Genomic DNA, 14127 nt, shown 5'->3' with positions numbered 1-14127 from the left:
ATGTGTCTTGGGGATCGCCTTTGGATAATTTCAGCCTCCTGATTTCTAAGTCCCTGTGTCTATTCTGCTGTCTATTTTTTTTGTTTGTAACAAGTAGTATGACACTAATTAACTGCACTAGAATAGGTGCCCCAAATGTGTGAGAAGGCTATAAAGCTTGTTAGGAATATACACCCATTTCATTTTATTTTAGAACAAACGTTCACTATATTCATGTATCCCAGAAGACTATAAAAACCCATGGCGTAAGTTGCCTTGTTAGCGTAGTTGGTAGCGCGTCAGTCTTATAATCTGAAGGTCGTGAGTTCGATCCTCACACAGGGCATGTATATTTTGTAAGGAATAGAGAAATCCAGCATGTGTTCACACCAATCAAACAGTTTCCTTGAGCAACAATCCCTTCAGGACAGGACCATATATTGGCAAAATTGCATGAAATCATATCTAGACAAGTTAGAGGATGGGACACTTTGTGTGTAGAATATTCCTTGTTACTCCAGTATGAATTTTTGCCACTCTGCAACCCATTCTAATTGGGATGAAAGAGAAGCTCAGCATCAAAATGTGTCTTGGGGATCGCCTTTCGATAATTTCAGCCTCCACCTCCTCCTTTGGAATATACACCCATTTCATTTTATTTTAGAACAAACGTTCACTATATGCATGTATCCCAGAAGACTATAAAAACCCATGGCGCATGTTGCCTTGTTAGCGCAGTAGGTAGCGTGTCAGTCTCATAATCTGAATGTCGTGAGTTCGATCCTCACACAGGGCATGTATATTTTGTAAGGAATAGAGAAATCCAGCATGCGTTCACACCAATCAAACAGTTTCCTTGAGCAACAATCCCTTCAGGACAGGACCATATATTGGCAAAATTCCATGAAATTATATCTAGACAAGTTAGAGGATGGGACACTTTGAAGAATATTCCTTGTTACGCAAGTATGAATTTTTGCCACTCTGCAACCCATTCAACTTGGAATGAAAGAGAAGCTCAGCATCAAAATGTTTCTTGGGGATCGCCTTTCCATAATTTCAGCCTCCACCTCCCCATGCATTTCAAAGACGATACAAACAGCACGTGGTAAACTCAATTCATGATATAAGCACCCCAAAAGCTATGTTTATAAAATATGCCGAGGTCCTATGCCTTTGTTATGCTTATTATAAAGAAACCATGCTACTAGTGTAATGTGCAGAAGTGATGTAGATTAATTTAGAAATAAACAAATATGTTTAAATGTCTAGCTGTTCCTGTCCAAATCTGATATGATTAAATGGCGTATACGCAGAAGTAAGTTCACACTGACACATGGAGTTCAGGTTAAAAGCACTTCAGAAAATTTAATGGCATCTGGTTAAAAAACGGGTATGCAGACCCTTTTAAAGGCAAAATGACATCATCATTGAATATCAGATAATAACAAATAAACATCATTAATTGGATTAAATGTTAAGTGGCTATGTCAATGTCCACCCATCAATATTATTAATTGGCTCAGGGATTTGAGTGACTAGTGGGGCATCCTCCCATCATGGGATGTCGTAATTTCTGACCAGGATTCAGTCGCCATTGCTCTTTAGCACGAGGCTTTACTCGATGGGAGGGGGAATCTGTCAGCCAGCCATTTTGAGTACTTGGCATGGTTTTGGGTAGTTAGTGATGTCAGACTCGTGGTCAGGCTCAGGGTTCTTTTATGAATAGAACATTTCATTAGGCCAGCGTTCTCATGGCCTTCAGATTATACTATGTTGCAAATTACAGGGGATTCAATAATTCCGGTGTTTAGTCATGTCTTTCTAGAAAATACAGTCTCTATTCATTATACTAAATGCTGTTAGGAAATTCTGTCATGTAATGTGGTTAAAATGGAGGATCTGTCAGGTAATGTGGTTAAAATGGAGTTAGTTCATAAATTCAATACAGGTTTAATAAAGGTTTTTAATAATTCTACATCAGTCCCCCCTATGAAATGTTAGATTCTAAAAAATATAAACTTTATTGGTTAGTTCCAGAAGACATGTTAGCCCAAAGGCACAAAACCCTATGAAGTAACAGTTCTTAAAGTCTTCTTAGTTCTTCAGAGGGACATCATAAAATAGACAAGCTTACATTACCATATGGACCTGTGTTATCTGGAGTATAGGCACAACAAGTCATGGTGACAGGTAAACGTTGTTGGTTGCAATAGATATAATAAATGCAAATCAAAATATTATTATTAGCAGTGACGATTTGGAAAATGGACTCAAACTTTCCTTTAACTGCAAAATCATCTGGTACCCCCCTTGGCACACCTATGGCATCAATATATATATATATGTGTCAAACTTCCCTTTAGAGGGGTGCTCCTCTTTGTGTTCTGAAGCATGCATGTGGTGTGTCAAGAGTACCTTGTCATGTTTTATGTGTATGGACATAATAACCTTGGCTAGGGCACATTTGCTTATTCATCATAGTATTAAACCTGTCCCACGCTACATCAGTGTAGGTGGACTCGGATCATTTAGTCAATATTAATATCACCACAAACTCAGGATGGGCAAATAATCCTGAGGAAGCTTGGCGTTTGGATCTCTTTAGCTTCACGAGGTCTCCTTTTGGGGTCCTCGGCTTTCCATCGATGGCAGGTGGTCAGGCATTATTATGGCCATCAAACACCTACTTGTTGGTATCTTTTTGTTTTTTTAACAAGTCATTTTTCCTTTATAGTCAAAAGTTTGTCAAAATCAACAAATGTTACTTCCCATGTTGCAGAGAGAGAGTCTTGAATCTGGAACAGTGAATCCACTGAGTGATCTCTGCAACTTTCACAATGCACTATTGGGTATATGGTCTTGGTTGTCACATTGATGACCGGCTAGGCTTCTGGCCATCCTGACAAAATGTCTATTATAACTAGTGCATATTTAACCCAGCAGCTCTTTGGCACCTGGATATAGTCACTTGGATTCTTGAAAGGGATAGTGAGAGTTAGCTAGGTGCTCCAGAGTATTTAGGGATCAAAGAGTTCATGAGGGTCTTGGATAGGTATAAAAAAATCCATGGGCCCACTGTCCAGTACATGTTTTTTGGGTAAACAGAACTTGAGAGTGTTGGAGTACAGCCCGTCTTCAAGGGTTGCCCCTTTCTGTTTTTCCAGCTTTGTATTTCTTCAGGGTCAGCAGCTGCTTGTCATTCTTTCAGAAGCTTGAGATCTGTGGGTAGGATCTACATGGTGAGTATAGAAGTTTCTTCAGCGGACACCCTTCTGTCCACTTCCCTTGGTGCACTTGTGGCTTGGTTGGCAGCTTTGGTCAGCTGAGTGGTGCTTCTTATCTTCCAGATTGATCCAAAATAATGTGCTGCACCCAGGGCATATCTTGAGTGTAGATATTATGGCGTAAGTTGCCTTGTTAGCGCAGTAGGTAGCGCGTTAGTCTCATAATCTGAAGGTCGTGAGTTCGATCCTCACACAGGGCATGTATATTTTGTAAGGAATAGAGAAATCCAGCATGTGTTCACACCAATCAAACAGTTTCCTTGAGCAACAATCCCTTCAGGACAGGACCATATATTGGCAAAATTCCATGAAATCATATCTAGACAAGTTAGAGGATGGGACACTTTGATTGAAGAATATTCCTTGTTACGCAAGTATGAATTTTTGCCACTCTGCAACCCATTCAACTTGGAATGAAAGAGAAGCTCAGCATCAAAATGTTTCTTGGGGATCGCCTTTCCATAATTTCAGCCTCCACCTCCCCATGCATTTCAAAGACGATACAAACAGCACGTGGTAAACTCAATTCATGATATAAGCACCCCAAAAGCTATGTTTATAAAATATGCCGAGGTCCTATGCCTTTGTTATGCTTATTATAAAGAAACCATGCTACTAGAGTAATGTCCAGAAGAAATCCAAATAGGAACTGGTGAGCACAAAATAAATTGTAGGTCTTTCATTGTGGTTTGGAGAAGTGCAAAATAGTGTGAAGGTTATCTATCTTCATTTTACAGTTCCATAGGGCAGATTAAAAACCCTTATGCCTGATTGCTAAGTCCCTGTGTCTATTCTGCTGTCTATTTTTTTTTGTTTGTAACAAGTAATATGACACTAATTAACTGCACTAGAATAGGTGCCCCAAATGTGTGAGAAGGCTATAAAGCTTGTTTGGAATATACACCCATTTCATTTTATCTTAGAACAAACGTTCACTATATGCATGTATCCCAGAAGACTATAAACAGCTATGGCGTAAGTTGTCTTGTTAGCGCAGTAGGTAGCGCGTCAGTCTCATAATCTGAAGGTCGTGAGTTCGATCCTCACACAGGGCATGTATATTTTGTAAGGAATAGAGAAATCCAGCATGTGTTCACACCAATCAAACAGTTTCCTTGAGCAACAATCCATTCAGGACAGGACCATATATTGGCAAAATTCCATGAAATCATATCTAGACAAGTTAGAGGATGGGACACTTTTATTGAAGAATATTCCTTGTTACGCAAGTATGAGTTTTTGCCACTCTGCAACCCATTCAACTTGGAATGAAAGAGAAGCTCAGCATCAAAATGTTTCTTGGGGATCGCCTTTCCATAATTTCAGCCTCCACCTGTCAGGATCGGGACAGGGATCCAACACGCAGAGTACAAACAGTAGCCAGATACGTATACCGGACCTTAGAATGGCCGGACTAACGTAAATAGTACAGTATAGAATGGTCAAAGACAAGCCGAGGTCGAGGGTAACAGAAGACAGGTGAGCGAGAGACAAGCCGAATCAAGGGTAACAGAGATAAGCAGAGTAAGGTAAACAAGCCGGGTCAAAACCAAAAGGGATAATAGAATACACAAGCACTGAGTGACTAGAACAAGCTAGAACCACGACAGGGCAATGAGCTAATGAAAGAAGCTCTGTTAAATACCCTGTTCAGAGCAGTAACCACGCCTCCGAGGCGTCCTGATTGGTCCTGCAGCAATTGACTGACAGGTCGTTCCGGGGGAGTGTCCTGATGACTACTTCCTGCCTAGATGCTGTAAAAGGCAGTCACTCCCTCGCGGCCGGCCTAGCATGACCGGATAGACCGCGGGGAAGGGAGCCATCAGACCGTCTGGATGGAGGAACAGCTAAGTCTCTACCTCTTTCGGAGGTAGAGACCACAGGTACCCTGACAGTACCCCCCCTCTCAGATACGCCCACCGGGCGGAATGAACCGGGACGAGATGGGAAGCGAGAGTGATACGCCCTGCGGAGACGGGGAGCATGAACATCCTCCTGAGGTACCCAACTCCTCTCCTCAGGACCATATCCCTTCCAATCAACCAGATATTGTACTCTCCCCCGGGAGATTCGAGAATCAATAATAGAGTTAACCTCATACTCCTCCTGACCCTCCACCTGAACGGAGCGAGGAGGGGCTATTGTGGAGGAAAATCTGTTACATATGAGTGGTTTCAGCAATGAAACGTGAAACGAGTTCGGGATGCGTAAGGTATTAGGAAGAGCTAAACGATACGCAACTGGATTGATATGGGTCAGCACCCTGTAGGGTCCAATATAACGAGGAGCGAACTTCATGGAGGGCCCTTTTAAACGGATGTTCCTCGTGCTCAGCCATACCCTATCACCAGGAACAAAGACCGGAGCCGCCCTTCTACGTTTATCAGCGTGTTTCTTGACCAACATAGAGTTGTGCACAAGGATTTGTCGAGTTTGATCCCACAACTTCCTCAAATTGGCAACATGAACATCAACCGACGGTACCCCCTGGGAAGGAGAATCCGAAGGAAGAATAGACGGATGAAAACCATAATTCATGAAGAAGGGGCTTGAATGAGTAGAATCGCAACGAGATTGTTGTGTGCAAACTCCGCCCAAGGAATCAAACCGACCCAATCATCCTGGTGTTCAGAAACAAAGCATCGTAAATATTGTTCAATTTTCTGGTTGGTACGTTCAGCAGCTCCGTTAGACTGAGGATGATAGGCAGAAGAAAAGTTTAATTTAATACCAAGTTGAGAGCAGAAAGACCTCCAAAAGCGGGAAACAAATTGGGAGCCTCTGTCCGATACAATTTGAGAGGGTATCCCATGTAGGCGAAAAATCTCCTTAGCGAATATCTCTGCCAATTCGGGAGAAGACGGGAGTTTAGGCAGGGGAATGAAGTGTGCCATCTTAGTAAACCTGTCAACCACAGTGAGGATAACAGTCTGTCTTTTAGAGATAGGTAGATCGACAATAAAGTCCATGGCCAAACAGGACCATGGTTTTTCTGGAACCTCCAAGGGTTGCAGGAATTCACATGGAAGCGTATGGGGTTGTTTGGTTTTAGTACAAACTTCACATGCAGCGATGAACTCCTCAATATCCCTCCGTAAAGCAGGCCACCAGAAGTCCTTAGAGATCAACGCGTAAGTCTTGCGAATACCAGGATGTCCCGCCATCTTGCTATTATGCAAACACTGTAAAAGTTCCAGTTGAAGAGCAGGAGGAACGAAATGACGGCCCGCAGGAGTCTGTTTAGGTGCTAGATGTTGCAACTTAATGATCTCGGCCAATAATGGAGAATGAATCCTGAGATTCGTATTAGCAATGATATTGCATTTCGGAACTATAGAAGAAAGAACTGGTTCAGGTACAGTAGAAGGTTCATATTGGCGAGATAATGCATCGGCTTTAGAGTTTTTAGAACCAGGTCTGTAAGTCAGTACATAATTGAAGTGAGTCAGGAATAAGGACCAACGAGCTTGTCTAGAGGATAAGCGCTTAGCCTCCCCAATATAGGACAAGTTTTTGTGGTCCGTCAAAATTGTAATAGGGTGTAGGGTCCCCTCCAACAAATGTCTCCACTCCTTTAAGGCTTTAATGACTGCTAACAGTTCCCTTTCCCCGATGTCATATCTGCTCTCAGGCCCAGAAAACTTCTTAGAGAAGAAACCACAAGGGTGTAACGGTTTATCCACCCCTAACCTTTGAGACAGAACAGCCCCAACTGCTGTCTCAGAGGCATCGACCTCGAGCAAGAAAGGCAGAGTCGTATCAGGATGGACTAGAATGGGAGCCGAGGCAAAAAGTTCCTTGAGAGTCTTGAAAGCACCCAGAGCCTCCTTAGACCAGAACTTAGTATCAGCCCCTTGTTTGGTCATATTGGTAATAGGCGCAATGATAGAGGAGTATCCTTTAATGAAGCGCCTATAGTAGTTGGAAAAAACAATAAACCTTTGGATAGCCTTGAGTCCTTTGGGCAAGGGCCAGTCTAAAATAGATTGAAGTTTTACAGGATCCATTTTAAAACCTTCCCCAGAAATCACGTATCCAAGAAAGTCTACCTGAGACTGATCAAAACTGCACTTCTCCAATTTGCAATATAGACCATGTTGCAGCAGCTTGTGTAATACCTTTCTGACCTGTCTATGGTGAGTCTCAATCTCCTTAGAGTGTATTAGTATGTCGTCCAGGTAAACAATAACACAATCATGCTGAAACTCCCTAAGTACCTCATTAATCAAATCTTGAAATACTGCAGGAGCATTGCATAGTCCAAATGGCATAACAGTGTATTCGTAATGGCCATACCGGGTATTGAATGCCGTCATCCACTCGTGACCTTGCTGGATTCTCACCAAATTGTAAGCCCCTCTGAGATCTAACTTGGTGAAGATTTTGGAGCCCTTAAGACGATCAAATAACTCGGTAATCAGTGGGATAGGATAGGCATTTCTGACAGTTATTTTATTCAAGCCTCGGTAATCGATACAAGGTCTCAGCGTGCCATCCTTCTTCTTAATGAAAAAGAACCCAGCCCCGGCCGGAGAAGAAGACCTCCTGATGAATCCCTTTTCTAAATTCTCCCGAATATACTCCTCTAGAACCGAGTTTTCCTGAACAGACAAAGGATATACATGGCCCCTCGGAGGCATAGTGCCGGGTAGAAGCTTAATCTTACAGTCAAATGACCTGTGTGGAGGCAAAGAATCGGCATTCTTCTTGTCAAACACTGCCCTTAAGTCTAGGTAAAGGTCTGGTATTTGTCTTTCTGTGGACTGAATAGGATTCTCCGGTATGTTAATATTAGCTTAGGGGGGTCTGCCTTGACGTTGGCAGGCGGGCCTTACCTCCAATGGCCATTGGAGCAACTAAATGACCTCCATTTGTCTAAATATACATAGGGATTAAGGAGAAAGCGCAAGTAACATTTTCTTTACTTTGGTTTTTACTATATATTGGGGCTGATGTGTATTGTAGTCATTGCAGCTGGTCCAGCATGGGACTAAGCGCAGGACTTCTCTTTTTGTATTTGTATTTACTTTGTATCACACAGCCTGGTTACAATGCTGCTGCCCATCCCATGTGTTCCCTATTAAGGGTTAATAAGTATAGGGGTGTATATAAAAAATACCCCTTTCTGTCTCATTAGAGATATTTTTGCCAGAAGCTCAAGGAAGCAGGCTGAAGGGTCAGTGTTAGGACCCGCTTAGGGGGGTCTGCCTTGACGTTGGCAGGCGGGCCTTACCTCCAATGGCCATTGGAGCAACTAAATGACCTCCATTTGTCTAAATATACATAGGGATTAAGGAGAAAGCGCAAGTAACATTTTCTTTACTTTGGTTTTTACTATATATTGGGGCTGATGTGTATTGTAGTCATTGCAGTTGGTCCAGCATGGGACTAAGCGCAGGACTTCTCTTTTTGTATTTGTATTTACTTTGTATCACACAGCCTGGTTACAATGCTGCTGCCCATCCCATGTGTTCCCTATTAAGGGTTAATAAGTATAGGGGTGTATATAAAAAATACCCCTTTCTGTCTCATTAGAGATATTTTTGCCAGAAGCTCAAGGAAGCAGGCTGAAGGGTCAGTGTTAGGACCCGCTTAGGGGGGTCTGCCTTGACGTTGGCAGGCGGGCCTTACCTCCAATGGCCATTGGAGCAACTAAATGACCTCCATTTGTCTAAATATACATAGGGATTAAGGAGAAAGCGCAAGTAACATTTTCTTTACTTTGGTTTTTACTATATATTGGGGCTGATGTGTATTGTAGTCATTGCAGCTGGTCCAGCATGGGACTAAGCGCAGGACTTCTCTTTTTGTATTAATATTAGCAAATGGAGAAACCTTGCACAAACACCGATCCTGGCAGCCCTGGCCCCACGAGAGTATCTCTCCTAACTCCCAATCGATAATAGGGTTATGTTTTTTCAACCATGGGTACCCCAGAACTATGGGAACGGAAGGAGACGAAATGAGCAGAAGAGATAAATTCTCCACATGTAGGATACCAACATTTAAATTAATGGGTATGGTCTCACGAAAGATAACGGGGTCTAGTAGTGGTCTACCATCTATGGCCTCAACGGCCAAAGGTGTCTCCCTTAGCTGGGATGGGAAATTGTTCTTACTAGCAAAGGCTTGGTCGATAAAATTCTCAGCAGCACCGGAATCTATCAATGCCATAGCCCTTACTACTTCCTTCCCCCAAGTTAAGGAAACTGGTAGCAGAAGCCTGTGATCTTTATAATCAGGAGTAGAGGACAAAATAGAAACACCCAAGGCCTGTCCTCTAGAGAGACTTAGGTGCGAGCGTTTCCCGGGCGGTTAGAACAGTTCGAGAGTAAATGACCCTTGGCTCCACAATACATACACAAACCCTCTCTTCTCCTGTGCAGTCTTTCCTCCTCAGAGAGGCGGGTATACCCTATCTGCATAGGTTCAGTAAGCAAAGATATCGTGGAGTCAGGACTTGGAACAGCGGGAGCTAACCTAAAAGAAGGTCTCTGGTTCCTCTCTCTCGTGTTCTGTCTCTCTCTTAGACGTTCATCTATACGAGAGATGAACGAAATTAAATCTTCTAAATTCTCAGGGAGTTCTCTGGTAGCAACCTCATCAAGGATTACATCAGATAGGCCATTCAAAAATACATCCATATACGCCTGCTCATTCCACTTGATTTCTGCCGCCAGAGACCTGAACTCTAGTGCATAATCCACCAGTGTTTGGTTCTCCTGTCTCAGGCGCAACAGTAATCTGGCTGCATTAACCTTTCTACCTGGAGGGTCAAATGTTCTTCTAAAAGCAGCTACAAATGCGTTATAGTTATAAACTAATGGATTATCGTTCTCCCATAGTGGGTTGGCCCATCTCAGAGCTTTCTCAATGAGTAGGGTGATAATAAATCCTACTTTTGCCCTATCTGTAGGATAAGAGCGAGGTTGCAATTCAAAGTGGATACTAATTTGGTTTAAAAAACCACGACACTTCTCAGGAGCCCCACCATAGCGTACTGGGGGGGTAATGTGAGAAGAAGCACCCACTGTGGCTACCTCTAGGCCTGAACCGACAGGAGAAACAGGGGTATTACGTATCTCCTCTGGTGGGTTATTGGCACAAGCTAATAGAGCCTGTAGCGCAAGCGCCATCTGATCCATTCTGTGATCCATGGCTTCAAACCTAGGATCAGGAGCAGCCAGCTGACTGTTTGTACTTGCAGGATCCATTGGCCCTGTCGTAATGCCAGGATCGGGACAGGGATCCAACACGCAGAGTACAAACAGTAGCCAGATACGTATACCGGACCTTAGAATGGCCGGACTAACGTAAATAGTACAGTATAGAATGGTCAAAGACAAGCCGAGGTCGAGGGTAACAGAAGACAGGTAAGCGAGAGACAAGCCGAATCAAGGGTAACAGAGATAAGCAGAGTAAGGTAAACAAGCCGGGTCAAAACCAAAAGGGATAATAGAATACACAAGCACTGAGTGACTAGAACAAGCTAGAACCACGACAGGGCAATGAGCTAATGAAAGAAGCTCTGTTAAATACCCTGTTCAGAGCAGTAACCACGCCTCCGAGGCGTCCTGATTGGTCCTGCAGCAATTGACTGACAGGTCGTTCCGGGGGAGTGTCCTGATGACTACTTCCTGCCTAGATGCTGTAAAAGGCAGTCACTCCCTCGCGGCCGGCCTAGCATGACCGGATAGACCGCGGGGAAGGGAGCCATCAGACCGTCTGGATGGAGGAACAGCTAAGTCTCTACCTCTTTCGGAGGTAGAGACCACAGGTACCCTGACACCACCTCCCCATGCATTTCAAAGACGATACAAACAGCACGTGGTAAACTCAATTCATGATATAAGCACCCCAAAAGCTATGTTTATAAAATATGCCGAGGTCCTATGCCTTTGTTATGCTTATTATAAAGAAACCATGCTACTAGTGTAATGTCCAGAAGAAATCCAAATAGGAACTGGTGAGCACAAAATAAATTGTAGGTCTATCATTGTGGTTTGTAGAAGTGCAAAATAGTGTGAAGGTTATCTATCTTCATTTTACAGTTCCATAGGGCAGATTAAAAACCCTTATGCCTGATTGCTAAGTCCCTGTGTCTATTCTGCTGTCTATTTTTTTTTGTTTGTAACAAGTAATATGACACTAATTAACTGCACTAGAATAGGTGCCCCAAATGTGTGAGAAGGCTATAAAGCTTGTTTGGAATATACACCCATTTCATTTTATCTTAGAACAAACGTTCACTATATGCATGTATCCCAGAAGACTATAAACAGCTATGGCGTAAGTTGCCTTGTTAGCGCAGTAGGTAGCGCGTTAGTCTCATAATCTGAAGGTCGTGAGTTCGATCCTCACACAGGGCATGTATATTTTGTAAGGAATAGAGAAATCCAGCATGTGTTCACACCAATCAAAAAGTTTCCTTGAGCAACAATCCCTTCAGGACAGGACCATATATTGGCAAAATTCCATGAAATCATATCTAGACAAGTTAGAGGATGGGACACTTTGATTGAAGAATATTCATTGTTACGCAAGTATGAATTTTTGCCACTCTGCAACCCATTCAACTTGGAATGAAAGAGAAGCTCAGCATCAAAATGTTTCTTGGGGATCGCCTTTCCATAATTTCAGCCTCCACCTCCCCATGCATTTCAAAGACGATACAAACAGCACGTGGTAAACTCAATTCATGATATAAGCACCCCAAAAGCTATGTTTATAAAATATGCCGAGGTCCTATGCCTTTGTTATGCTTATTATAAAGAAACCATGCTACTAGAGTAATGTCCAGAAGAAATCCAAATAGGAACTGGTGAGCACAAAATAAATTGTAGGTCTATCATTGTGGTTTGGAGAAGTGCAAAATAGTGTGAAGGTTATCTATCTTCATTTTACAGTTCCATAGGGCAGATTAAAAACCCTTATGCCTGATTGCTAAGTCCCTGTGTCTATTCTGCTGTCTATTTTTTTTTGTTTGTAACAAGTAATATGACACTAATTAACTGCACTAGAATAGGTGCCCCAAATGTGTGAGAAGGCTATAAAGCTTGTTTGGAATATACACCCATTTCATTTTATCTTAGAACAAACGTTCACTATATGCATGTATCCCAGAAGACTATAAACAGCTATGGCGTAAATTGTCTTGTTAGCGCAGTAGGTAGCGCGTCAGTCTCATAATCTGAAGGTCGTGAGTTCGATCCTCACACAGGGCATGTATATTTTGTAAGGAATAGAGAAATCCAGCATGTGTTCACACCAATCAAACAGTTTCCTTGAGCAACAATCCCTTCAGGACAGGACCATATATTGGCAAAATTTCATGAAATCATATCTAGAAAAGTTAGAGGATGGGACACTTTGTGTGAAGAATATTCCTTGTTACTCCAGTATAAATTTTTGCCACTCTGCAACCCATTCTAATTGGGATGAAAGAGAAGCTCAGCATCAAAATGTGTCTTGGGGATCGCCTTTCGATAATTTCAGCCTCCACCTCCTCCTTTGGAATATACACCCATTTCATTTTATTTTAGAACAAACGTTCACTATATGCATGTATCCCGGAAGTCTATAAAAAACCTATGGTGTAAGTTGCCTTGTTAGCGCAGTAGGTAGCGCGTCAGTCTCATAATCTGAAGGTCGTGAGTTCGATCCTCACACAGGGCATGTATATTTTGTAAGAAATAGAGAAATCCAGCATGTGTTCACACCAATCAAACAGTTTCCTTGAGCAACAATCCCTTCAGGACAGGACCATACCTTGGCAAAATTCCATGAAATCATATATAGACAAGTTAGAGAATGGGATACTTTGTTTGAAGAATATTCCTTGTTTCGCATGTTTGAATTTTTGCCACTCTGCAACCCATTCTAATTGAGATGAAAGAGAAGCTCAGCATCAAAATGTGTCTTGGGGATCGCCTTTGGATAATTTCAGCCTCCTGATTTCTAAGTCCCTGTGTCTATTCTGCTGTCTATTTTTTTTTGTTTGTAACAAGTAGTATGACACTAATTAACTGCACTAGAATAGGTGCCCCAAATGTGTGAGAAGGCTATAAAGCTTGTTTGGAATATACACCCATTTCATTTTATTTTAGAACAAACGTTCACTATATTCATGTATCCCAAAAGACTATGAAAACCTATGGCGTAAGTTGCCTTGTTAGCGCAGTAGGTAGCGCGTCAGTCTCATCATCTGAAGGTCGTGAGTTCGATCCTCACACAAGGCATGTATATTTTGTAAGGAATAGAGAAATCCAGCATGTGTTCACACCAATCAAACAGTTTCCTTGAGCAACAATCCCTTCAGGACAGGACCATATATTGGCAAAATTTCATGAAATCATATCTAGACAAGTTAGAGGATGGGACACTTTGTGTGAAGAATATTCCTTGTTACTCCAGTATGAATTTTTGCCACTCTGCAACCCATTCTAATTGGGATGAAAGAGAAGCTCAGCATCAAAATGTGTCTTGGGGATCGCCTTTCGATAATTTCAGCCTCCACCTCCTCCTTTGGAATATACACCCATTTCATTTTATTTTAGAACAAACGTTCACTATATGCATGTATCCCAGAAGACTATAAAAACCCATGGCGCAAGTTGCCTTGTTAGCGCAGTAGGTAGCGCGTCAGTCTCATAATCTGAAGGTCGTGAGTTCGATCCTCACACAGGGCATGTATATTTTGTAAGAAATAGAGAAATCCAGCATGTGTTCACACCAATCAAACAGTTTCCTTGAGCAACAATCCCTTCAGGACAGGACCATACATTGGCAAAATTCCATGAAATCATATCTAGACAAGTTAGAGGATGGGACACTTTGTTTGAAGAATATTCCTTGTTTCGCA

General features: G+C 42.4%; 3 non-coding genes across 3 annotated transcripts; all 3 read left to right on the top strand.

Annotated features, from left to right (window-relative positions):
* Positions 1–252: 252 nt before the first annotated feature.
* Positions 253–325, top strand: TRNAI-UAU (transfer RNA isoleucine (anticodon UAU)). The gene has a single exon. It is a non-coding gene; the product is annotated as a tRNA-Ile (tRNA).
* Positions 326–12868: 12543 nt separating this feature from the next.
* Positions 12869–12941, top strand: TRNAM-CAU (transfer RNA methionine (anticodon CAU)). The gene has a single exon. It is a non-coding gene; the product is annotated as a tRNA-Met (tRNA).
* A 940-nt stretch (positions 12942–13881) lies between these two features.
* On the top strand, positions 13882–13954 carry TRNAM-CAU (transfer RNA methionine (anticodon CAU)). Its single transcript has one exon. It is a non-coding gene; the product is annotated as a tRNA-Met (tRNA).
* The last annotated feature ends 173 nt before the right edge of the window (positions 13955–14127 follow it).

The sequence above is a fragment of the Pelobates fuscus genome, chromosome 3, assembly GCF_036172605.1.
Source record: "Pelobates fuscus isolate aPelFus1 chromosome 3, aPelFus1.pri, whole genome shotgun sequence".
NCBI classification, from domain to species: domain Eukaryota; kingdom Metazoa; phylum Chordata; class Amphibia; order Anura; family Pelobatidae; genus Pelobates; species Pelobates fuscus.
This window is presented reverse-complemented; position numbering and strand designations above follow the sequence as displayed.